The sequence below is a fragment of the Staurois parvus genome, unplaced genomic scaffold, assembly GCF_062004578.1.
Source record: "Staurois parvus isolate SC_StPar_1 unplaced genomic scaffold, SC_StPar_1.0 ptg000460l, whole genome shotgun sequence".
NCBI lineage: Eukaryota > Metazoa > Chordata > Amphibia > Anura > Ranidae > Staurois > Staurois parvus.
In genome coordinates, this window is record NW_028318256.1 from 2,258,048 (window position 1) to 2,285,738 (window position 27,691).

Here is a 27,691-nt window from a genome sequence, read left to right on the forward strand (position 1 = left end):
TCGCCTCATACTACCAGTAGTGATACTGATCCTAGCCAAATGCAAACTAGTGAAAAAAAACTAGAAAAGATGAGTAGGAAAAAATTTCAGTGGCCTCCACCTGTGAAACCATTCCTGTTTTGGGGGTAGTCTTATTGTTGCCCATGTAGTGCACCTGTTGTTAATTTCATTAACACCAAAGCAGCTGAAACTGACTAACAAACCCCTCTGCTACTTAACTGAGCAGATCAATATCCCAGGAGTTTAACTGACTTGTTGCTATTCTCTGATTAAAAAGTGTTCCTTTAATTTTTTTTAGATATATTGGCACTCCTGCATTTCTGTCAGAAAATGCACCACAGTTTAGGTATTCTCATGTTTATTTCTTTTGTTTGTTTTGGTATGACACAAAAAACGTAGATAAAACAAAAAGCCAAATCTGACACATTCTACGCAAAGCCCCAAAAAAGGACTGGACAAAATTATTGGTACATAGTTAGTCTGGCTGAAAAAGACAAAAGTCCATTCAGTTCAACAATAAACAAAAAAAAAAATATAATCCTACACCCACAGTTGATCCAGAGGAAGGAAAAAAAAAAAACAGCAAAGCATAATCCAATTTGCTCCTGCAGGGGGAAAAAATCCTTCCTGATCCCCCGAGAGGCAATCATATATTCCCTGGATCAACTTTACCTATAAATAGTAACCAGTTATATTCTGTGTATCCAAGAAAGAATCCAGGCCTTTTTTAAAACAATCCACTGAGCTGGCAAGAACCAACTCTTGAGGTAGGTCTATTCCATGGCTTGAAATTTCCACTCGCCTGCTCGTCAATGGTGAGTGGAAATTATGATGGGGCGAGTGTGTCCCCCAGGGCCGTCTTGCTGAGCAGGCTCGGAGCTCAGGCCGGATCTGTCATTGGCACCGGGAGCCGTCAGACTGCTCAATAGCTGAGTGCAGTGAAAGCAAAGCAAGGAGTGTGTGCTGTGCTCTCTGCCTCCCCTAGAGTGCATGTACATGTGTGTATCTGTACATGTGTCTGCAAGTATGAACATGTACATGTATGTGTACCTGTAACTGTGTACCTGTGTCTGTGTGCATGTACGTGTGTGTGCCTGGCTAGTAGCTCAGGACTTGAAATTTTAAGCCCTGGTCTATTCCACATTTCCCAGCTCTTACTGTGAAGAAACCTTTACCTGTTTGGAGATTAAATTTCTTTTCCTCCAGATGTAAAGAGTGCCCCCTTGTCCTCTGTGATGACCTCAGGGTGAATAACTCTACACCGAGTTCACAGTATGAACCACTGATGTATTTATACATATTGATCATATCCCCCCTTAATCTCCTCTTCTCAAGAGAAAATAAATTCAGTTCCTCTAATCATTCCTCATAGCTGATCTCCTCCATGCCTCGTATCAGTTTGGTTGCCCTTCTCTGTACTTTCTCCAGTTCCTCAATATCCTTCCAAAGGGGTAAAATTACATCCTTTCTCTGGAGTCTATACCTCTTAATACAAGAGAGGATTTTGCTCTCTTTAGAAACCGCAGCTTGGCATTGCATGCCATTATTAAGCTTGTGATCTACCAGAACCCCCAGATCCTTCTCCACCATTGATTCCCCCAGTTGTACTCCCCCTAGTATGTATGATGGATGCATATTCTTAGCCCCAAGTGCATAACCTTACATTTATCAGCATTAAACCTCATTTGCCACACAGTTGCCCAATTAAACAGTGCATTGAGGTTGGCTTGTAATTTGGAGACATCCTACGTTATTCCACTCGAACCGGATATCGTATGTACTCTCCAGCGCCTCAGGATATGCACAGCCAAAAGGGAAGCCAAGGGTACCAGGACAGCGACAACCAAAGGAAATGTTCCAGGGGTGCAGCCCTCCTCAGACGGGAAAATCAGCCACTGGATAGAGAGAAAACAGGTGGCGCACACACCTAGTGCATTATCCAAGGTTTATTGTAGGAATGAAATGCCTCAGCGAGGCCCTTTCTGTCCATTCATCATACATCAGCATCAGAGGTTGGTCATCAGCTCTGAGGAAAGGGATTCGTCCCCGAAACGCATCAGCCATATGACCAAACTGACAGTGAGAACACCTTGCCCGCCGTTGTGGCCATTGTCATTTTTCTATGCTTTTTAGATACATGCTTCGTCTGCGAGTATGTTTTTATTATTTCATTCCTACAATAAACCTTGGATAATGCACTAGGTGTGTGCGCCACCTGTTTTCTCTCTATGTTATTCCACTGCACAGCTTGGTGCCATCTGCTGCAGACTGAAATGGTATATTTAATCCCAGACCTTAAATCGTTTATAAATATATTAAAAAGTAAGGGTCCCAACACTGAACCTTGGGGTACACCAAAGACAACCCTAGACCATTCAAAGTATGAATCAGTAACCACTACACTCTGAATACAATCTTTTAGCTATTTTTCTATCCATTTACAAACTGATTTTTTCAAGCCTGCAGACTACGTTACACATTAGCCGTGTGTAAGGAACAGTGTCAAACGCTTTTGAAAAATCCAAGTATACCGGGTCCACCGACACCCCTCTGTCCAAAGTTTAGCTAACCTCCTCATAAAAAGAACTCAGATTTGTTTTCATGAATCCATGCTGTCTGATGCTTAAAATATTTTTTTCCAGCAAGAACTCAGCTATGTGGTCTTTTATTAAACTCTCCAGTATGTTCCCAACTATAGAAGTTAAACTAACAGGTCTATAATTATTTTTTAAAGATTTTGACCCCTTTTTAAATATTGGCACCAAAATATTGGCACCCTCAATTTAATATTTGGTAGCAGAAACCTTGGAAAAAATAATTGAAATGAATCACTTCCTGTAACTATCAATGAGTTTCTTACACCTCAGTACTGGAATTTTGGACCATTCTTTTTTTCGCCAACTGCTCCAGGTCTCTCAGGTTGTAAGGGTTTCTTTGCACAACTGCTGTTTTGAGATCTCTCCACGGGTGCTCTATGGGATTGAGATCTGGATTCATTGCTGGTCAGTTCAGTACTCTCCAGTGCTTTGTCTGAAACCATTTCTGGGTGCTTTTTTTCGGCTTTCTGACACTGGGCCCTACATTGCACTCCAGAATTCTTTGGTAGTCTTCCAATTTCATAATGTCATGTACATGGTCAAGACATCCAGTGCCTGAAGCACACAGTCAAGACATCCAGTGCCTGAAGCAGCAAAGCAACCCCAAAACATTAGTGAACCTCCACCATGTTTGACTGTAGGGACTGTATTTTTCTTTAAAAACCTTGTTTCTTTTTCTTAAAACAGTAGAATGATGGGCTTTACCAAAAAGCTGTAATTTTGTTTCGTCGGTGCATAGCACATTCTCTCAAAAGGATTTTGGCTTCCTCAGATATCTTTTGGCAAACTCCAATCTGGCTATTTATGTTTCTGTGTCAGCAGTGGGGTCCTCTTGGGTCTCCTACCATATGCATTTACCTCCAAACCATGGAGGTATGGAGGTAAAGGACCTTCATTTAAGATTAGCACTAAAGTGACAATCTGTAAAGGTTTTTTAATGCATCTCCTATTTATAATTTTGGGCATTGTCATTTTTCTCCAGTGTACACCTTAATTTGAGGTTTTAAGTACTCCCCTTTCCCGACGAGCAGCCAATCGGTGCTCATTACACTGCAAGGTCTCTCTCCTCCCCGCCAGTCCCCGGGTGCGGTGCTGGAGACAGGCAGGTAGGGGAGGAAGAGATAAATAGTGCAATGTTAAAAATATTAAACATTTAAGTCGCCATAAAGCCCCTTTTGTTTTTAAAAGCCCCAGACATTCCTAAAATCACCTCCGATTTAAATACAGTTTTGGTTAAAAAAAATTTTTTTTTTTATCTGGACGAGTAGATTGTCATGAGGGACAAATAGATTGAAGTACCGATTTAGTCCCCGCACAAGTAGTTTTTTTTTTAAATTTCCACACCCCTGAGTAAGTTTTAAAATCAATAATGTGCATTTTGAGCATGTGTAAGAAGAATAGAAAAGTTGGTCTAGCAAAAACAAATAAAAAGTCTTTGTCATGGCTCCATTCATACCTGCGCATTTTATAAAGCACGCTAAAAACGTGGGTCATGTTTGCAGCGCCATTATTAATGGCACCCCAAACATGACAAAAAAATGCATACTTTACTGCACATAAAAACCATGCAACAAAAGCAGCAAAAAACACACAAGGCACAACACAGAAAAAAAAAACCTACATGAACTTTGGGTGTCATGCAAAAAAAAAAACACATTTAAAATAGGCGAGGTGTGAACGCTGCCTGTAATGTGAATCAGCAAAACTCAGTGCAGTGAGAGTTTATAGCAGCATTTCAAAAAACCAAAAAAAAAAACTTTAAGAACTTGTGTGATCTGTGTGTGAGATCACACACAAAAAAAAAACTCTACATGTGGAGACACACGTTTTCAAGAGTAACGGTGTTGCAATAAACAAGGTAACCTGCTAGTTATTATGCATGTACAGGTAGGGTATAAAAGAGCACAGTAGCCTCCAATACAGCAAGAGATGGCAGGTGTAAGAATGTCTGTGTGCGTGTGTACAGTATATACACACCTGTCACCTCTTGCTGTATTGAGCGCTACTGTGCGCTCTTATACAGACTTCATAAGAATGAATTACCATTCATGAACACAGTGAAGATTCTTTGTATTTACAATATGAGCCATTGTTTAAGCCTGGCCTACTTCCAGCACTTAGCAGACAGATGTGCATAATTAATGTGTCAAATAGGGAGCTTGGTATGAGAATGCCATGGGCATTTATATTGCACTGCTCATCTCGCTTTGTATGGGGATGTTCTTTGCTTCCACTCCCTATCTATGCTGTTGCTGGGCAACCTGTAATCTTCCTGTTTAGCTAAAAGCTTCCTGCTACTGAACATCAAAATACAACAAATATGATGACGATGGCTCTACCTTAAAGTGCAACTAAACCCATGGATTTACAGACTGTATAGCAGCTAAGACTGCTCTCTCAGATATTTTTCTCCTTGCAGATCTCCTATAAATCATGTTTATAATTACCAGCATATATTGCACACTTCTACTGAAATCTTCCAAAAAATGAACATGATTGGAAAGTTGAAAATCTCTCTATTATGGTTGGTCGTTTACATCCACTCTCTTCACCCTGCTTGTAAATGAGCGAGTACCCTGCCGCTGGCAGTTCCATTACAATATAGCTTGAACTGGAAAAACAGTAACTGACAGGAAGCCAGCAGGAAATGCAGTGACCTCACCAAAGCGGAAACCTCTCCTACGCTGCTGCTCCAACCCTGTACACACACTCTAAGGACTACAGCTGCTTCTTCTGCACTCTGACTCCAGAAGAATAGGCTTTACTCATGATATACAGTGACTGAGTTCTCAATTCACTTACTTGGCATGTACAGTAGTCTTACCTGCTCTATGACACTCAAACAAATTATATAAACAAGAAACACAATAATGCACAGTACAATAGCAGGGCTTATTTCTCAACTACACGGTGAGGTGCAAACAGATGATCTCAGGAACTTTCATTCTGCATATGTTGTAGATGCAGTTCAATTTCTGTTTAAAGTTAGATGCTAGAAAACTGCCACCAAATACAGTTAAAATGTCATCTTGTCTTTGAGTAACCAAAGTCTTCATCATCTCCCTACTTGGATGTTTCTTACAGAGGAAAAGCTGGCGGCTGGTACAGGTAGCTTATATTCTTCAGATAAAAGAGCAGTGCAAGACCACCATCAGCTATGTACACTATATTGCCAAAAGTATTGGGACACCTGCCTTTACACATACATGAACTTTAAAGGCATCCCAGTCTTGGTCCATAGGGTTCAATATGGAGTTGGCCCACCCTTTGCAACTATAACAGCTTCAACTCTTCTGGGAAGGCTGTCCACAAGGTTTAGGAGTGTGTCAATGGGAATGTTTGACCATTCTTCCAGAAGAGCATTTGTGAGGTCAGGCACTGATGTCAGACGAGAAGGCCTGGCTCACAGTCTCCACTCTAATTTATCCAAAAGGTGTTCTATCTGGTTGAGGTCAGGACTCTGCGCAGGCCAGTCAAGTTCTTCCACCCCAAACTTAGTCATCTATGTCTTTATGGACCTTGCTTTGTGCACTGGTGTGCAGTCATGTTGGAACAGGAAGAGGCCATCCCCAAACTGTTCCCACAACGTTGGGAGCATGAAATTGTCCAAAATGTATTGGTATGCTGACGCTTTAAGAGTTCCCTTCACTGGAACTAAGGGGCCAAGCCCAACCCCTGAAAAACAACCCCATACCATAATCCCCCTCCACCAAACTTTACACTTCGCACAATGCAGTCAGACAAGTACCATTCTCCTGGCAATCGCCAAACCCAAACAGGTCCATCGGATTTCCAGACAAACAAGAGTGATTCGTCACTCAAGAGAACACATTTCCACTGCTCTAGAGTCCAGTGGCAGCGTGCTTTACACCACTGCATCCAACAATTTGCATTGTTCTTGGTGATGCAGGCTTAGATGCAGTTGCTCGGCCATAGAAACCCATTCCATAAAGTTCTCTGCAGTGTCAATAGCTAAAGACCTCCAAACTTCATGTGGCCTTCAGATTAGCACAACAACAATACGTAGACAGTTGGCGACTGCAAACTGTGCGAATCAGCATGCGCTGACCCTGCTGTTATTTTACGAGTTGCTGTTGTTCCCAGTAGCTTCCACTTTGTTATAATACCACTGACAGTTGACCGTGGAATATTTAGTAGCAAGGAAATTTCACAGTTGGACTTATTGCACAGGTGGCAACCTATCATGTTACCACGCTTGAATTCACTGAGCTCCTGAGAGCGACCCATTCTTTCACAAATGTTTGTAGAAATGGTCTGCATGTCTAGGTGTTCGATTTTATACACCTGTGGCCATGGAGGTGATTGGAACACCTGAATCCAGTGATTTGGAGGGGTGTCCCAATGCTTTTTGCAATATAGTGTATATAGACATGCAAGCTGGCAACCCACAAATATGCCTACGTGTTTGCCAAATCAAAGATAGTTTAACAGAATGGATCATTAAACTTCCAACCACCATAAAAAAATATGTCCAATTAAATTGCTTTTGGATCACCTGTCTGCAGGTAAGATAGTATAATTGTTGGGTTTGTTGTGCATTACATATATTCTGTCATTGATTGTCAAAGTTTTATCAGCATGAAAGAATCTCTGCTACTTCTGCCTGAAACAATGAAAATATTGGTTGGCCTTTTTTTTTTTGTATTCTAGTCTCATATACAAAACGAATAAGTTACTAGAGTTACAAAACGTCTCTTAAGACTGAATAAAATTTCCCACAATGATGTAATGTGTTGTATTGTAATGTATTCTTTCGTTTATGAGCCTGTATAGTCTTGCTCACTCAATTTTTACTGGACAAATTCTGTACTGATTAAACAAAAATTGTTCATTCTGTTATCTTAGAAGAGAAAAATGTCATGCTTGCCTCTTCGAATCTGTTTACATGAACTGTTATTATCAGCTCTTGAAAGCAGTGTACTAGTGATCAGATTATGGGACAATCTCTCCGAAAAACTTTTTTTTTTTAATCCAGTTTTCTCATCATGTTCTAGGCATAAGTGTCATCAGTACAAATCCACCTCTCACAGAAGGTTGCCTTGCACAGAAAGCCACTGTTATTATTATTATTATACAGGATTTATATAGCGCCAACAGTTTGCTCAGCGCTTTACAATATAACGGGAGACAATACAGCAACTATACAGTTCAATACAAGAGGGTTAGGAGGGCCCTGCTCCTTGGAGCTTACAATCTACACTGTTCAAGTGCTTCACTTTCAAAATGGCTGCAATTGAAGCCTAATAGACAATTAAAGTTGTTCTTAAAAGTTTACACACCATGGCAGAAATCGTGAAATTTTGGCACGGATATTGAAAATATGAATGATCATGCCAAAAAAGTTTTTTTTATTTTAGGATAGTGATCATATGAAGCCATTTATTATCACATAGTTGTTTGGCTCATTTTTAAATCATAACAACAGAAATCACCCAAATGGCCCTGATCAAAAGTTTACAACCCCTGGAATGTTTGGCCTTGGTACAGACACACAAGGTGACACAAACACTTCAAATGACAATTAAAGGTTAATTTCCCACATCTGTGACGTTTTAAATTGCAAGTAGTGTCTCTGTATAAATAGTCAATTAGTTTGTTAGTTCTCACGTGAGTGCACTGAGCAGGCTAGATACTGAGCCATGGGGAGCAGAAAAGAGCTGTCAAAAGACCTGGAATTTTATAAAGATAGAAATGGATATCAAAAAGGTATCCAAAGCCTTCAATTTGCCATTCAGTACTGGTAAATCACTTATTAAGAAGTGGAAAATTTGGGGATCTTCTTACACTAAATAGTATGAATATTCACTTTGAATATCCACTCATATATAAGAAAATTTCCGTTCACTTTGAAAACCCAATCATTTTCAGACAAAATAGGTAAACAGAAATTTCCTTTTCACATAACTGCAAACTGGAGTGAATATTTACACAATTTATTGTGTGAAGATGCTCAACTCCTTTGGTAGTTCAGCCTCATGGTAATCCAGGTTTAAAGATCCCTGGGTACCAAAGCCACTTCTGAAGCAGAATGAAGGACTAAGACTTGTAAGCTACAGAATATAGCTGATCCATATGCGTCTACTACTATGAGATATTCATTTTAGGCCTCATTCACATGGGCATATGCATATTTGCTGCACAGCACGCAGGTTCCTACTGGCAGAGCTAGGAGAAGGTCGAGCAAAAATATGCATCTGTAAAACCTGCATTTAGACACATACAGCTGTAATATATATATATATATATATATATATATATATATATATATATATATATATATATATATATATATATATATATATATATATATCATTTTTTATATGCTGTTTTTTTATGGCATTGCTTATTCGGCTCTTAATCAGATGACATTTCACCTTTGTTCACTTGTCATATGAACTAGGGAATGTCTCTGATTAGAACCTCCCTTATTTCTTGCCTAGTGATTATCTTTTGTTAGATGTTAGTTTGTGTGCAGCATGTGGTCTCCGCAAAGATAGGCGGGTGTGTGGTAAAACAGCCTTGACACTATGTCAATCAGGCTGCAGTAGATATATAGGTACGTGGTGTTGTTGACTAGCCTGAGCCTTTGAGAAAGCCAACTGAGGCGCAATGTGTCAGACAGGCAGTGACCTCATCATGCTGGGCAAAGCTTAGATGCCATTTTGGAAAGCCGAGTATTTTAACTTTCTTATGGAAATAAACTAGCGGTCTGCACTATTGGATGGTTATTCGCTTCCTTTTATTATATCTATTCCTGGGAGATCGGTAAGGACCAAGTGAATGCTGAAGAACATAATGGTCTCTAATATAAAAGTGCAATTGACCCTCCTTTTGCAGTGGGGTCCATGATATAAGGTGAGGATATACCCATGAGGTGAGGCGAAGGACACAGTGGAGTTTGTTCACGCTGAAGAAAGCCATATTGTTGTTCTGATAATATATCGAATGAAGATTGCACAAAGATTGGTTTGTGTATGGGATGCTTACACTGAACTATATGTTTTTGGGTTTTTTTTTAATGCTTTAAGAGCTATACTGTGTGTGTGTGTGTGTGTGTGTATATATATATATATATATATATATATATATATATATATATATATATATATAAAAATTTTGTTTTTTTTTATTTTGCACATTCACAAAGGATACTGAATATTGGGGAGATTTGTTTATGATAAAGGGCTATGGTATGAGGTTATATATTTGATTTATGTCATATTGGAAGTGCTTCACCAGTATTTGATTTAGATTCATAGACGCATACAGCGTTTTGATGTGTACAATTCTTCTTTCATTCAAATGAATGGCTACACATGTACGTGCGTAAAATATGCAGATTTGTGCATTCCTAGACACAGCAGTGTCCTACTTTTTTGCTGCGTAGCTAAACACAGTGCATTTTTGCATGTACACACAGCTGTATATATCGGCTCATTGAATAATACAGTGCTGCGTTCAGATGCACACAAAACTATGTGCTGTGTGCATCTAAATGCAGCTTTTTTTCTGCTCATGTGAATGAGCCCTTAATGATCAAACACAAATTTTGCAGTAGTGAACACATTTAGTAAGCTTTATTACCAATATTCAATGCTTCATTGTTACTTTATTTAATTTACTACTACACTATGACAAGACTTTTCTTAACCTGACAGGTTACCCACTTGAAGATCCTCTAATATACATATACATTACGGGCTTCAAGTGATTATACTGGGATGATGCCTTCAGCTGCTTTTTTGTCCGGCAGTTGGCTTTTTTGTAAATGGATGCCTTTTACAGGAGGTGAGACAGGTTGCCCACCGGTGCCACTCCAGGATCTCCAACCACCCCAAGATCCTGGGACTGAAGCTGGCGCTTTTGCCAACTTAACATAGGGCCATTGGAGGACCAGAAGGTATGCGATGACCTCTATGACACAAGAAACCGGAAGCGACAAGTACAGAGATGTTTACATTCCTTGTGACAGCAATAAAAGTGATCAAAAACAAAAATTAAACTGTGTAAAAAAAAATTTAAACAAATAATGAAATAAATAAAAGCACCCCTGTCCCTCAGTGCTGTAAGTGATTATAAAATATTACCTGGAGCTCTACTTCAATTTGTTAATGTATTCAAATCTGCTAGTACATCTAACATCCCCCCCAGATTGACAATGCTGCTGTCCAAATATGCCCTCTGTGCTTCTTTACCCAGAGTGGGTGTAATACAGGAGGTGTGTTACTGGCCAGATCACCAGGTGAAAGCAGAGGGAATAAAAAGCCTAGAAAGATAAACTAATGCAGCAAACACATTAATGATTGGTAAGCTGCAATATATTACAATTTTGGGTTTGGGTTTATTACCGCACTAAGCACCAGAGTAAGATAGCTTTTGTTTGCTTCAGAGCAGTTTTGCATCTCAAGCTGAAGTCAAAATCAAACTGCATTTGCCCATCGTGGCCCACTGACACGGGTCCTAAAGACATTGGAGAACCTTCTTTATCATGACCTGACCACTTTTCAATGTCCTTGCAGTAGGCTGTCTGCATAAATAAATACTGGTGACTCAGAAAAACAGTGCAGGTGCCACTGATTACACACTGTAAATCTGAATGAGTTATTAATGCATTGGTGCAGCAATTTATGGATTATACACTGATATGAACCTGTTGGCCCTAGCAGTGGTAGCAGCGAAAATTGTCCCTGTACAACTGTAAAAAGTTGCAAACATTACATGTTGACAGCAAACAGGCAATAGCCTGTGTATTAGGTGGATGTAGTTTGATTTCCTGCAACATACAAGGACAATACAAAAGTAATTTACAGAATCTATGGTGACATTAGTATTGCCCTGCCTGGTCTTTTCGGTGACCAAGCTCAACTGGACTATGTCTGTTATGTTTGTTCGGTTCCGCACTTTGTTCTGGCTATAAATTCAGGACTCTCGGAGCTACAGTATAGTACCATTTTTTCACGATCATGTGCTACTTCCCTTTCTAATGATCCTTGCTAGCATCATCTTGCCACCTGTTTATTTCAAAATTATCGGCTGTGTTTCCTCCCAGATCTTTATCATCACCTAAAAATAAGTTGGGACCATCAGCACAGGACTTACACTAACGTTGTTAAACGTAGGAGGCCTAAGCCAAAACTGCACTCTCTTTAGAAAGAAGCAATCTCCAAAAAAATGTTGCAAATAAATAAATAAACTTTCTTCATAAATTTAGCCCAAATATATTCTGCTACATTTCTATGGTAAAATACCCAAATTGGTGTATATTATTTAGTCTGTGTGAAAGTTATAGTCTACAAACTATGGGATATATGGGAAAATTGATCAATCCTGATGTACTGACTGCCTGTTATTATTATACAGGATTTATATAGCGCCAACAGTTTGCTCAGTGCTTTACAATATAAAGGGAGACAATACAGCAATGATACAGTTCAATACAAGAGGGTTAGGAGGGCCCTGCTCCTTGCAGCTTGCAATCTAAGAGGGAGGGGCTGGTGGTACAAAATTTAATAACTGTGGGGGATGAACTGATAGGAGAAATAGAAGATTTTGTCATTAGCTGAAAGCACGATAGGCTTCCCTGAAGAGATAGGTTTTCAGAAATCGCCTAAAAGTGGGCAGAGTAGGCGATAGATTGGGGTAGAGAGTTCCAGAGGATGGGGGAGGATCTGGAGACGAGTATAGGAGGAGGATACAAGGGAGCTGGAGAGCAGGAAGTTGTGGAAGGAGCGGAGGAGACGGTTTGGGGGATATCTGTAGACAAGATTGGTGATGTAATTTGGGACAGAGTTATAAATGGCTTTGTATGTTATTGTTAATGTTTTGAATTTTATTCGTTGGGCAATGGGAAGCCAGTGGAGGGATTGGCAGAGAGGGATGGCAGATATGGAACGGTTAGTAAGGTGGATGAGTCTGGCAGCAGCATTCATGATAGACTGAAGAGGGGATACCCTGCGATGAGGTAGGCCAATGAGGAGGGAGTTACAATAGTCAAGGCGAGAAATAACAAGGGAGTGAATAAGTTGCTTAGTGGTTTCAGGGGTTAAGAACGGGCGTATCTTGGAGATGTTGTGGAGGTGAAGTCTACAAGATTTGGGAGTGATTGGATTTGGGGCTGAAAGGACAGATGGCAGTCCAGGAGTACACCTAGTACCCTGGCATGAGGGGAGGGACTGATGGTTGTGTTATTGATCTTGATGGAGAAGTCAGGGGAAGGGGCACGGGCTGGAGGGAATACTAAGAGCTCCGTTTTAGAAAGATTTTGTTTGAGGAAGTGGAGTGACATCCATGCCGATATGTCACTTAGGTTAGTAATGCGCGAGGAGACTGAGGGGGTGAGGTGAGGAGTAGAAAGATAGATTTGTGTGTCATCAGCATAGAGATGGTACTTGAAGCCGTGGAAGTTTCTCAATGGACCAAGGGAGGAGGTGTAGATGGAGAAGAAAAGGGGTACAGAAAGAGGAATACAGCGGAGGAGAAAGAGTTATAGGTACCACTGAAGGAGCGCTGCGATAGGTAGGAGGAGAACCAGGAGAGAGCAGAGTCTCGTAGGCCAAGAGAGTGGAGTTTTTTTGAGGCCCTAAAATGCCAGGATAGTATAAATACCCCCCCCTTTTAGGAAAGTAGACATCCTAAGTTATTTAGCAAGAGGCATGGTAAGTTTTTTTTTTATTGAATTTGAAGTTTAATGAAGAAAATAAATATAATCTGGGTTTGTTTCACATTTAAATTTTTTTTTTATTTTACATACTGTCACCAGGGCAGTACAGCATCATCAAATCACTGGTGTGGAGGTGATCAGAAACAGTGACTGGTAACAATAATTAAAAAAAAAAAAAAAAAAAGTGTAAAAGGTCTTTTTAAATTTTTTTTTTTTTTTTTTTTTTTACATACTGTGACCACAGCAGTGGAGTGTTACCATAGTGACATTCTACTACGTTCGGGGGGGGGGGGGGGTGATCAGGATTTTTTTTTTTATTTACACTATGATGATCACTGTTATAAACAATCATTTTTATGAATGGCGTCCATTCACGTACCATTATGTACAATTGTGATAGCTGTGAATGGTCACAGCTATCACATGGTACAGGTGTGATGTGAATGGCTGTTTGTACCATGTGATCACTGTGACCAATCACAGGAATCACAATAAAACATAATGAATGGCTATGAATGAAAGCCATTTATTGTTTACATATGACGTGATCCCTGTGATTGGTCACAAGGATTACATGGTACCAGGGGCAACCGGATACAACGAGCTGTCATTGGAAACAGTGGGTGACAGATCGAGCTTCAGCATGGCCTCTAGAGTGAGGAGGCACACACGTAGAGGACGTCATATGACATGCTCCCAGGATTAGAAAGCTCTTGCTTGGAGAGGAATGTATATTATAGCCTGTACAGTATGATTGAGTTTTTAGTGCATTACAGATTTCCTTCTTATGAAGCAATATGGGGGGAGGTATTTGAAATAAATAGTGGGTTCAACTATAAATCACGAATAAGGACTCCAAGAATGTGCAACGTCAGGGTATAGAGTCTCTTAATTGCATTGTCCTGCCCCGTTAAATGCTGTAATTGTGCATTAATATAATATAGCCATGGATTGGGGAGTGCAAAGTCTCTTTCATCAAAGGGATGTTGCAATTTAATTCTAGCTTGACCCCCCCCATTCATGGAATAGGGTTTCTATCATCTTAAACCAACTTTGGGTAGCCATAAAGACAAGTTACGTTGTATAACTAATCTGAGGCAACCGAGTAATTTCACTAGATTTACATGCCCAACCACCGATACAGGCAGACAACTCCAGCTTTTATTCTTATTGTGCAGTTTGTTAATCATTCAGTTTTATATAGTCTTTAGGATATGTTGAGATATGGATACCAAGGTAGCGGCAAGTGTAAACTATCTGTAGAAATTCTCAGTAAAGGGTCTAAAGAACGCTGGCTTTATTTGTATATACTTACCTTTGTGGCATGGGCTTATTTTATAATTATTTTTGTTCTGTTTACTTTGTAGATACATAAAGCCATCCTCTTCTCTAAAAATCTCCCTTAACAGCATCAGCAAAGTATTCTGTGCAATAGACATTTAATTACTTTTACAGTTGTTTAATTACGCCGACGATTCGCCTCACCCTTATGCGGACTTCCCTGTCACAGACTAATTGGCAAGGTATCTGACCAGCCTGTGGCTGGAGTATACCAGAAGCCTGTGATACTGGAAGCAATGTGACTGCCACGTCAATCAAGCGGTGTGCTAAAAGTCACACATAGTTGGCTGATGAGAGCAGCTATAGGCTAGAGCGGCTATATTTATAGAGCTTTTTCCACATTTATAGCCAGGTAGGTAGCCCTTGAGAAAGAAGAATTTTCTACCCCTGAAATATTGGGCATCTCTCCTCCCTGCTCACACCAGGGTTCAGGCCCTAGCTTGCTTACTCTTGTACATTCTGCTTTATTTTTGTACTGATCCTTTATTGGTGGTTATATCAAAGCTGTATATGGCTGCCTTTTTCTGTCTCTGCATCTGATACTGTTTGTACTATGAAAGGCTGTACGTATGTATTCTGTGCATATGACATAACATAAGGTGATATAACACATTAAATGCTCACTGTACCTTTGGTAAGATTGTAAGCATCTTCTATACGGTTAATAGAAATTAAATAAAAGTTCTAGGTGTAGCTATTCTATTCTATATATAGTTATATACATACTCATAGCTACACACAATACCTGGCCAATGCCACTGGAAGCTGGAAATCATTGAAACAAACTGCTACTCCAGTGATCTCCACTTGTTTCCAGTCCTGTGAGAAACAGCTACCCTACTGCATTGTGAGCACAGGAGGTGGGCCGCTCAACATGGGCATCTTTCAGAAAATGTTTTACATTTTCTGAATGAATGCAATGTGCTCTCTGACTGGAAAAGGTAGACGTGGGGCAGTGACCTCACACTCTCCACCTTGTCCACTCAGAAAACTCTTTGCATTCAGTCAGAAAATGCAAAGCATTCTCTGAATAGCAACTGTGCTGAGCAGCCCAACTCCTGTTTTCAGAATGCAGCAAGTCAGTCGCTTGGCAAAGAACCTGAAAGCAAGTGGAGATTACTGTAGTAACCGTGTCTACTTCAATGATTTCCAGCTTCCAGGGGCATAGGCCATGTGTGGTATGTACATACAGTGGATATCAAAAGTCTATACACCCCTGTTAAAATGTTATGTTTCTGTGATGGAAAAAAAATGAGACAAATAAATAATTTCAGGACTTTTTCCACCTTTAATGTAACCTATAAACTGTACACTCAGTTGAACAACAAACTGAAATCTTTTAGGTGGAGGGAAGTAAAAATAAAAAACTAAAATGATATGGTTGATATGGTTCACACCCTTAAATTACTACTTTGTTGAAGCATCTTTGATTTTATTCCAGCACTCAATCTTTTTGGGTACGAGTCTATCAGCATGGCACATCTTGCCCACTCTTCCTTGCAAAAACACTCCAAATCTGTCAGAATGCGAGGGCATCTCCCATCTCTGGGCTCTGGCTGGGCCATTCCAAAACTTTAATCTTCTTCTGGTGAAGCCATTCCTTTGTTGATTTGGATGTATGCTTTGGGTCGTTGTCATGCTGAAAGATAAAGTTCCTCTTCATGTTCAGCTTTCTAGCAGAAGCCTGAAGGTTTTGTGTCAATATTGACTGGTATTTGGAACTGTTCATAATTCCCTCTACCTTAACTAAGGTCCCAGTTCCAGCTGAAGAAAAACAGCAACAAAGCATGATGCTGCCACCACCATGCTTCACTGTGGGTATGGTCTTCTCTTGGTGTTGTTTTTGCACCAAACATATCTTTTGGAATTATGGCCAAAAAGTTCAGCCTTGGTTTCATCAGACCATAACACATTTTCCCACATGCTTTTGGGAGACTTCAGATGTGTTTTTGAAAAATACCACACAGCCAGTACTAGCCAGATATTCCTGCAGCTCCTTTAATGTTGCTGTAGGCCTCTTGGCAGCCTTCCAAACTAGTTTTCTTCTCAGATTTTCATCAATTTTGGAGGGACATCCAGTTTTTGGTAATGTCACTGTTGCACCATATTTTCTCCACTTGATGTTGACTTGTCTTCACTGTGTTCCATGGTATATCTAATTCCTTGGAAATTCTTTTGTACCCTTCTCCTGACTGATTAACAATGAGATCCCTCTGATGTTTTGGAAGCTCTCTGCGAACCATGGCTTTTGCTGTAGGATGCGACTAAGAATAGGTCAGGAAGGACCTACTAGAACAGCTGAACTTTATTTGGGGTTACTCAGAGGTACTTTAACCACTTGCCTACCAGGCACTTATACCCCCTTCCTTACCAGGCCAATTTTCAGCTTTCAGCGCTGCCGCACTTTGATTGACAATTGCGCGGTCATGCAACATTGTACCCATATGAAATTTTGATCATTTTTTTCTCACAAATAGAGCTTTCTTTTGGTGGTATTTAATCGCCACTGGGCGCTTTACTTTTTGCGCTATAAATTTAAAAAAGTGCAAAAAATTTGAAAAAAAAAAAAGTTTATTTGTTTCTTTTATAAAATTTTTCAAACAGGTATTTTTTCTCCTTCACTGATTTGCGTTGATGAGGCGGCACTGATGGGCACTGATAGGCAGCACTAAAGGGCACTGATAGGCAGTACTAATGAGGTGGCACGGATAGGCGGCACTGATAGACAGCACTAATTAGGGGTCACGGATAGGCGGCACTGATATGCAGCACTGATAGGCGGCACTGATAGGTGACACTGATGATGGGTACTGATAGACGGCACTGACTGGCATCACTTCTGGGCACTGACTGGCGGCACTGACTGGCACAACCCCTGGGCACTGACTGGTGGCACTGACTGGCAGCACTGCTGGGCTGCACTGGTGGGTGGCACTGGTGGGCAGCACTGGTGGGTGGGCACAGGTGGGTGGCACTGGTGGGCACATGTAGGTGGCACTTCTGGGCACAGGTAGGTGGCACTGCAGAGTGGCACAGGTGGGGGCACTGCTGGGCACGGGTGGGGGCACTGCTGGGCACGGGTGGGCGGGGCTAGTGGGCGCACTGCTGGGCGGAACTTGCGGGTGTCACTGCTGGGCACCGATCATCAGGGCACTGATCATCAGTGCCCTGATTATCGGTGCCGATCACCGCTCTGACAACTGCCGGTTCTCGGCAGTACTTTCCTCACGATCTGACAGCGTGAGGAAAGTGCAGCCGAGAACCGGCACTTGCATTTCCCTGTGAACAGCGTGTCATTGGACACCGCTGATCACGTGGTAAAAGGCCGGTGGGATCGGCCTTTCACCACATCACGTGATCAGCTGTGTCCGTAGGACACAGCGATCACGGAGATCGCCGGGTGCGCGCTGGCCGGCCACGGTGAAGCCGTCATTCGGCTATGCACGGTCGGCAAGAGGTTAAATGATGGCAAGTGTTTACTGACTTCTATTTAACATGATTTTGAATGTGATTGCTTAACTCTGAACACAGCTACATCCCCAGTTACAAGAGGGTGTGCACACTTATGCAACCACATTATTTTTAGTTTTTTTATGTTTAACCCCCCAACCTCCCCCTAAAAGATTTCAGTTTGTTTTTCAATTGAGTTGTACAGTTTATAGGTCACATTAAAAGGTGGAAGAAGTTCTGAAATTATTTATCTTTGTCATTTTGTTTACATTACAGAAACCTGACATTTTAACAGGTGTGTAGACTTTTTATATCCACTGTAGATACACTGGTCCAAGCTGGACCAATGTAACTACCTATAGAACATCCATACCTGGAATTCCTCTATAATTAAACCTAACACACTCGACACAAAACACCACCCACTCAAACGGCAACACCCTCAACGTATTCCCCCACCTCTGCACTCCCTGCAACCTCTCTGACACCCCTTTCCCTCTCTCCAATCACAACCTTATCAGTTTCACACTCTCCCTGTCTCCAACAAACAGTTACCCATAGGAACCTTCACCACCTCAGCCCTTCCCTTCTTCATTCTGCTACTTACTGCTTTTATGACAAAATTGCACCCTTGTCTTACCGAGACCTGGCCACTTCTGTCTACAATAACTTACTGTCATCCTCTCTGGATACATTTGCTCCTGTCTCTACATGCAGAACCAGGCCTCACCTGCTACAACCCTGGCAAACAGACAACACAAATCTCAAGAGACACAGCCCTGCTTTTGAGTGAGTGTGGTGTAAAACTAAATCTCTGCAAGACTTCACCCTCTACAAATCTGCCCTTCTCAAATACAACTCCAGCCTCCATACTGCTAAACAAACGGACTACACCACTCTCGTCAAAACCCTCTCATCCAATCACTATCAACTCTTTTGTACCCTTAATTGCTTACTTTATCTCCCATTACCTCCACGCACCAACATACTTACTGCCCAAGACATTGCCAGTCATTTCAAAAATAAGATTGACATAATTCATGATGGGATCTCCTGTGTGCAGATTGCTTCCTCCAACCAACATACCAGTTCCAACATCACACTCATATGTTCCTCCTTCAACCATATTACCACTGAAGAAGTTGCCAAACTTCTTTCTGAGGCCTACCTCACCACCTGTCCCCTCACAATTGCTACGGTCCCCTTCCTGCTCTATCCTAAAAATCTCTAACTCACATTTTCAAACTCTCCCTCTCCACTGGTGCCTTTTCCTCCCCACTCAAACATGCACTGGTTACCCCCATACTTAAAAAAGCCTCACTGGACCCCACCTGTTTGAATAACTTAAGACCCATTTCCTCTTTACCTCCAAGCTTTTTGAAAGCCTTGTCCACAACTGTATACGTTGCTACCTCACTGACAGTCTGGCTTCTACCCACAACAGTCCACTGAAACTGCTCTACTAAAACTCACTAGTAACACTGTTCAACAAATTTTTATTTTTTGCCAGTTTTGGAAACAAAAGGATCCATTTCTTAATGAATTTCACATCCTGAGTTCAAATATAACAATGAAATTTGTCAATTGGCTCTAGTTTTTCTGTAAACGGAAAGTTTTCTACTATAGGCGTAATGACTACATAATGCACAATAATTATATAGATAGATGTCTTTCCACAAATATAAAGCAAGTGATATTGACTACATAACAAAGCCTAAATGGCATAATATATTGCATAGGATTACCAAGAAAAATTATAGCCATAAGCTAAGTTGAATCATTTTAATACTTAGGATTCTCACTAGTTTTGTCTTCAGTTTGTGTCGGTTTTGCTTCTCTTGGCTTTTCTCTTGTATTCGAGGAAAGGGCTATCTTACAACTGCACGTGACTACACGCTTCAGGTTCTTCCTCACTTGACTCAACCACGAAGGATTCTGGTGCTTTAGGAATTGGTAGCCCCTCTCCATGAGGAACTGGACGTATTGCCGATGGAATATTTGGATAGTGCACAGATAACTTTTTCTTCTTATTTAGCCCTTTTACAATTGGAGGCACCATACAAAAGTAACAATTACTAACATGATCTGTTGGCTCTCTCCAAATCATTGGCACAGCGAAAGGCATAGATGCCTTTTTTCCATTCAACCATTGCTCCAGTGCCGTCCCACAAGAATTGCAGCATATATGTGGTGCCCAGCTCTTGTCCTGGTCTCCTATCTTGCAGCCAAAATACAAGTTGTAGGCTTTCTTAATCATTCCTGTTATCCTCCTTTTTTGTGAGATAAAAGTTATTTCACCGCAGATATAGCAGAAATTATCTGCTTTATTCACACAAGTTCGAGGCGTTACTGAGTAGCCTATATTAGCATAAAAACGAAATGTAAAGACGATGTCGAACTACAATCAGCTACAGATACTGCAGCTTTTATGCAGTGAAGTGATGCAATTAAAGGCTAATATTGCATCATCTCAGTATGCATACAATTTTCTATTGGTCACCTGTATCAATTGCGCAATATACAGCTGAAGTTGCATCATAATTTTGAATGGCTTACGTCATTAGATGGGTGAATATATCATGGAAACTAGAGCCAATCAACATTTTTTAGGGTCATTTTCATTTTCAGCACCCCAAAATTATGTAAGATTAGCTAATTTTATGCCCAAAGCTTTTTACCTGTTGAACAGTGTAACCTACTGCTAAAACCAATGGCCATTATTTCATACTTTTAGGCCTCGTTCATACCATATGTGCAGAAAAACTGATAGGAAAAAAAAAAAAAAATAAGTGCAGCTTTCACTTGCAGAGACACGAGTTTATATCAGTTTTCATGCATGTTTCAATGAGTTTTATACATGTTGCGGATTCCTGCAAAGAAAAAATCTGCACAGGATTCTAGTGTTGTGGTATAAACAGGGTACATAGAGAACAATTGTTTTCTTTGTGCCCTTGCAGAACATGTGCAGAAAAACTCACATCTCAGCACCATGGTGTGAAAGAGGCCTTAAACCTTTTCTGCTGCCTTTGACACAGTTAACCACCAGCTCCTCCTCAAACTGCACTCCCTTAGCCTCTGTGACTTTTAGCATCACAAACAACATCATCTCCTCCACTCCTATTCCTCTCTGGAGGCAGTCTGTACACACTTAGGGCTCATGTACACTGCAGCTGATAAACTCAAGTTTAGGAGCTGTTCAGAGTTTTTTTCAGCAGCCCCTGAACTCACCCTGTTTTCCTATGTGTCCATGTACACATCGTTGTTTACAGGCAGTTGAGTTTACAGTCATTTTTTTGAATGCAGAAAACTTGCGTTCAGCAGTAGATTTTATCAGCGTTTCAAACGCAAAACGCTTGTAAATGTGTGTAAACGCGTTTATAGGCGTTTGAAATTTTTTTTTGACTCTTCCATTTCCAGATGCTATCCAGAGCCTTTTTTCATCATGAAAATGCATACAAAGCGTTTTCCCGATACTCAAATGGACCTAGCACACCATGCTTTGAGGTTTTGCATGAAAAAAAATATGTTAGACACTGCTGCAATAATTTGTGCACAGAAATCAGCTGGAACACACCCAAACACCACAAAAAAAAAAAGACAGATAATCTCAACAAAAATTTCTCTCTCTGCTTCTGCTCTATTTCTATCAAAATATCTGAAATAGTTAATTTTTTTTTCTGATTTTCAGTGCATTTTGGAAGGTCTCCTGAGGTTATCTTTAAAAAACGCTTCTAAACGCAAACGCTCATAAAGGTGCATAAACGCGGTATGAAAATGCAACTAAACAGACGTTTTTAACCTACATTTTCCAGCAGTCAGTTTCTATCATTCAGAAGTGTCCCGTGTACATGGGGCCTTAAAATGGTAGCAAAGTCTATTTTTTCAAGTTGTACCTACAGGTAATCTTACAATCAGGCTTACTTGTAGGTGCAATTAATATCTCCTAAACGTATACTGACACATCAGCAATAGTCAATGACATCACCTGTGCATGTGCAGGGACGCTCTGAATTCAGAGTATACAGTATGCCATGAAATGCAAAATCATCATGGCCCTGACCACTCACACAGCTGAAACCCGCGAAGGAAAACCAGATGCAAATGGAAGCACCGGAGAGCAGTGACAGCGCTGCGCTGGAGGGCTCTGTGTGCAGGTAAATCTGTCATAAGGTGCTAGTATTCGGTGCATACTAATACACTATAACTTAAACCTGCAGGGGGGCTCAGGTTTTTGGTATTTTTGCGGCGGTTTACTACCACTTTCATATAAAGAACATCCTGAAAAAGAAATGTCATGCACTAAGATACAAGTCAGATTTTTAGGCACCCTCTGCAATAGGCATTTCAGATTTGGTGATACTGAAGGGATGCCAACACTTGAAACTTTTCTCATCATAACACAGAGTACACCTGCCAGTTATAATGGACGAGCCCTTCCCATTCAGAATCAGTCTGCAATTGCTCTGGTGAAACAGCTATTGATTTAGAGCAGGGTTTTCAAACTATGGCCCACATCCGGCCCTCAGCTAGGGTTCACAGCCTATGCTTAATATCTTCCAACCCGCACCTACACCCTGTAAGATGGGGCTCTAATGTAAGGGGGAATCTGATGGGAACTCTGATAGGAAACCTGACATAAGGGGTAGGGTTCAGATGGGCAATATTTAGCCCACAAATATTTGTAAAATATACAATGTGGTCCTCACACAAATTTTTGGAGACCCATGCTTTAGAGCAACAAAACGGTAGGTACAGTCAGGTCCATAAATATTGGGACATCGACACAATTCTAACATTTTTGGCTCTATACACCACCACAATGGATTTGAAATGAAACAAACAAGATGTGCTTTAACTGCAGACTGGCAGCTTTAATTTGAGGGTATTTACATCCACATCAGGTGAACGGTGTAGGAATTACAACAGTTTGCATATGTGCCTCCCACTTGTTAAGGGACCAAAAGTAATGGGGCAATTGGCTTCTCAGCTGTTCCATGGCCAGGTGTATGTTATTCCCTCATTATCCCAATTACAATGAGCAGATTATAGGTCCAGAGTTCATTTCAAGTGTGCCATTTGCATTTGGAATCTGTTGCTGTCAACTCTCAAGATGAGATCCAAAGAGCTGTCACTATCAGTGAAGCAAGCCATCATTAGGCTGAAAAAACAAAACAAACCCATCAGAGAGATAGCAAAAACATTAGGCGTGGCCAAAACAACTGTTTGGAACATTTAACACCAAAAGACCCGGAAGACCACGGAAAACAACTGTGGTGAATGACCGAAGAATTCTTTCCCTGGTGAAGAAAACACCCTTCACAACAGTTGGCCAGATCAAGAACACTCTCCAGGAGGTAGGTGTATGTGTGTCAAAGTCAACAATCAAGAGAAGACTTCACCAGAGTGAATACAGAGGGTTCATCACAAGATGTAAACCATTGGTGAGCCTCATAAAAAGGAAGGCCAGATTAGAGTTTGCCAAACGACATCTAAAAAAGCCTTCACAGTTCTGGAACAACATCCTATGGACAGATGAGACCAAGATCAACTTGTACCAGAGTGATGGGAAGAGAAGAGTATGGAGAAGGAAAGGAACTGCTCATGATCCTAAGCATACCACCTCATCAGTGAAGCATGGTGGTGGTAGTGTCATGGCGTGGGCATGTATGGCTGCCAATGGAACTGGTTCTCTTGTATTTATTGATGATGTGACTGCTGACAAAAGCAGCAGGATGAATTCTGAAGTGTTTCAGGCAATATTATCTGCTCATATTCAGCCAAATGCTTCAGAACTCATTGGACGGCGCTTCACAGTGCAGATGGACAATGACCCAAAGCATACTGCAAAAGCAACCAAAGAGTTTTTTAAGGGAAAGAAGTGGAATGTTATGCAATGGCCAAGTCAATCACCTGACCTGAATCCGATTGAGCATGCATTTCACTTGCTGAAGACAAAACTGAAGGGAAAATGCCCCAAGAACAAGCAGGAACTGAAGACAGTTGCAGTAGAGGACTGGCAGAGCATCACCAGGGATGAAACCCAGCGTCTGGTGATGTCTATGCGTTCCAGACTTCAGGCTGTAATTGACTGCAAAGGATTTGCAACCAAGTATTAAAAAGTGAAAGTTTGATTTATGATTATTATTCTATCCCATTAATTTTGGTCCCTTAACAAGTGGGAGGCACATATGCAAACTGTTGTAATTCCTACACCGTTCACCTGATTTGGATGTAAATACCCTCAAATTAAAACTGACAGTCTGCAGTTAACGCACATCTTGTTCGTTTCATTTCAAATCCATTGTGGTGGTGTATAGAGCCAAAAATGTAAGAATTGTGTTGATGTCCCAATATTTATGGACCTGACTGTAGGTAACTAACAATGCCTAGTAGGCTGTACAGGCAGGGCCGTGGATAAGGGGGTACCACGAGTCCTCCTGTACGGGGCCCAGGCAGCTGGGTGAATCGGATGTGGGCAGGGAGGGTGATTGGTATGGCAGGAGGGGCAATTACTGGAACTGATCCCCTGTATGGCTCTCCCTGCAGCAGCTGAAATCTGGATTCTTCTCTTTTCCCTTCTGCTTGCTTTCAGCTGCTGCAGAGTAAGCCATACAGGGGATCTGTTCCAGTAATTGCCCCCTCACTGTACCCATCACCCTACCTGTGCACCATACTTTTCACCCTGCCAGTTTCCCCTTTGTGCTCCACCCTTGCAGTGTTGTCGACTTCCCTCCTCTCCTTTTCACCAACATGTAAATACCCTCAAATTAAAGCTGACAGTCTGCAGTTAAAGCACATCTTGTGCGTTTCATTTCAAATCCATTGTATTGGTGTATAGAGCCAACAATGTTAGAATTGTGTCGATGTCCCAATATTTATGGACCTGACTGTATATGCTACAAATATTATTAAAATCCCTGCAACGTACATTGATCACCCAGAGGGGATTGTTTTGGGGTTTTCTCAATAAATGTGGAGTTAGAGTGGTATTAAACCCAAAAGCAAACATGTAGTATATTGCAGCTTACCAATTCCTAAATATGAAGGCTGTATTTGTTTTCTTTTTTATTGTCTCTTATTTTCATTTGGCGAGCCGGCCAGTAAAGTCTGTTTTTTTTCAACAGAACAAGCTGTCCTAAAGATGTAGCAGTTAGAGCCCTGGTGCCCAACCTGCGGCTATTTGGCACTTTTTGTGCAGACCTTGGGACCCACGCAGACATTAATCTGTATGTCCCTATTGCCCAGGTATTGCAGTCATTTCCAACAGTCTCATATATCATGTATCCAGTCTAAGACTGTCTCCAGGAACATGTCCCCAGCTCCTATATAATGTTCACAGTCTCTGACTACTTCCTGTACTATGTCCAGAGTCTTCTACGATCTCTTGTATTGTGCTCACAGTCTCTGACCATATCCTGTTGAGTATCTGCTGTCTCAGACACTATTTACCAGATTTTATGTATGGCCCTTTGGTGAAGTCAGGGGCCACACTTGATAACCAATATAGCAAGAAAGTTAGAGGGCTGAGACAAACCATTTACCACAGGCAGATGTGCTTACAATGATCAGCTTTTATTAATGTAAAATCTTCATCCCAAAATGAACAAAACTGTTGCTGCAACTGCTTATAAAATATTATCTGAAGTTTGGCTTTGATTTGTTTGTGTATTGAAATCTGCTATTACATCTAACATTCCCCTCCTCCCTGACTGACAATGCTGCTGTCCAAAGGTGCCTCCTGTGCTCCTTCATCCAGAGTAGAGGCACTCTAAGACAGGAGGCATGTTACTGGCCAGATCACCAGGTGAAAACAGAGGGAAAAAGCCTAAAAAAGAAAACTAATGAAGCCATCACATCTAATTCTTGGTAAGCTGTAATATATTAAATTTTTTTACTCCAACAACTCCTATAGCGTGTTCAGTCTTCTGTACCACGTCCGCACTCTCTGACCATCTCTTGTGCCACGTCCGCACTCTCTGACCCTCTCCTGTACCTCGTCCGCACTCTCTGACCCTCTCCTGTACCTCGTCCGCACTCTCTGACCCTCTCCTGTACCTCGCCCGCACTCTCTGACCCTCTCCTGTACCTCGTCCGCACTCTCTGACCCTCTCCTGTACCTCGTCCGCACTCTCTGACCCTCTCCTGTACCTCGTCCGCACTCTCTGACCCTCTCCTGTACCTCGTCCGCACTCTCTGACCCTCTCCTGTACCACCTCCACAGTATCTGACCATTTCTTATATCACATCCGCAGTCTCTGACCATTTCCTGTATCCTGTCTACACTCTCTGACCTTCTCTTGTATTTTATCCACAGTTTCAGACCATTTCTTGTAACATGCCCCTAGCCTTTGACTATATCCTGTTGTGTGTTGTCTCTGACAATGAATTTTATGTGTGGCCCTTTGGTAATGTTGAGGGCCACACCTGAGTCTGGTCATAAGTTGACCATCACTGGGATCAGAGGACCAGCACTTAGAGAAGATCCATGTCTGCAGGGCTGGAGAGGTCCACACATACAGTCCACCTACCTACTGCTATTATAATGATGATGACGACAGCAGCCTTCCTTCCAGTCCTGACCCCTCTCTCCCCATATATTTACACCCAGACACATTACTCATGGGAGCCCAGCTCGGTCCTATCAGGGGTTGATTATAATGATGATGTTAATGGTGGAGAGCCTCCTCCATGCTGATGAAGTGAAAGTAGACCTACAACCAGACTCGTCTGCAGAAGTGACAACAAACTTCATCCCTGAACATAAAGTCCCCATTTCCCCCTCCCGGTGATTGGGGTGTCATGCCCGCAGTGCCCCCATCACACACACACAGCCGGGGAGGGATCGGTGAAGTCTCCCCTCCCATACACATTGGACTGCCTTCCACAACAAACATGTAGGCCCTGATGACACCGAGCCATCCCCCACCACCACCCGGGCTCCTCTCCCCTCCTCACACCGCCGATGGTCACCAGGCACCGCCGGCCTCTGCCATGGAGGACCAACTTAACCCCTGGCCTGCCGGCCCCCTCAGCCTAGCGAGGTGAAAGGGCAAGGGCAGCCATTCTCATAGAGGGGGAGCTATGAAGACACATGATTGTCCCTCGTACCCTACAGTCCTCGCCGAAGGAATCTGCCATCATATCTACTGCCCGGGACCTCCCCACCCTACCCCCCAGTGCCCTCTGCGCTGCGCCGCTGTAGTGAATGAGGAGCCCGGGAGGGGGAGGGGCGGCCCCCGGGGCCGGTGCTGGACGCCCTTACCTTGGCCGGGTTGGAATCGTACGTCCTGAGGTCCCGGGGCACCGAGCTGTGCGGAGTGGGGGTGGCAGCAGTGACAACACACGGAGTGTGTGAGAGAGAGCCGGAGGGGAGGGGGGATGACAGGGGGAATGGAGGAGATACACACACAGAGACTGTGTCAGAGAGAGAGAGGGAGGGACTATGGCTGACACAACACTAGTCTGCCCGGGGACTGGGAGCTCACATGGAGGAACACACATGGAGGAGCGACGCTGCTCTCCCTCCAACATACACTCCCGCCACATGGACCCCTTCCATGGACACGGAACACATTTACCTCACATACCCAGATTATCTATAGGAGCCCTAGAAAGTTTACTA

At 42.0% G+C, this 27,691-nt stretch overlaps 1 protein-coding gene across 1 annotated transcript in view; it reads right to left on the reverse strand.

Annotated features, from left to right (window-relative positions):
- Positions 1–27,480, reverse strand: part of ELF2 (E74 like ETS transcription factor 2) — a 141,613-nt gene extending 114,133 nt beyond the window's left edge. The window contains exon 1 of the mRNA XM_089688917.1: positions 27,332–27,480. The gene's annotated coding sequence lies outside the window, so the exon portion shown is untranslated. The remainder of the gene's footprint in view (positions 1–27,331) is intronic.
- Positions 27,481–27,691: the final 211 nt, after the last annotated feature.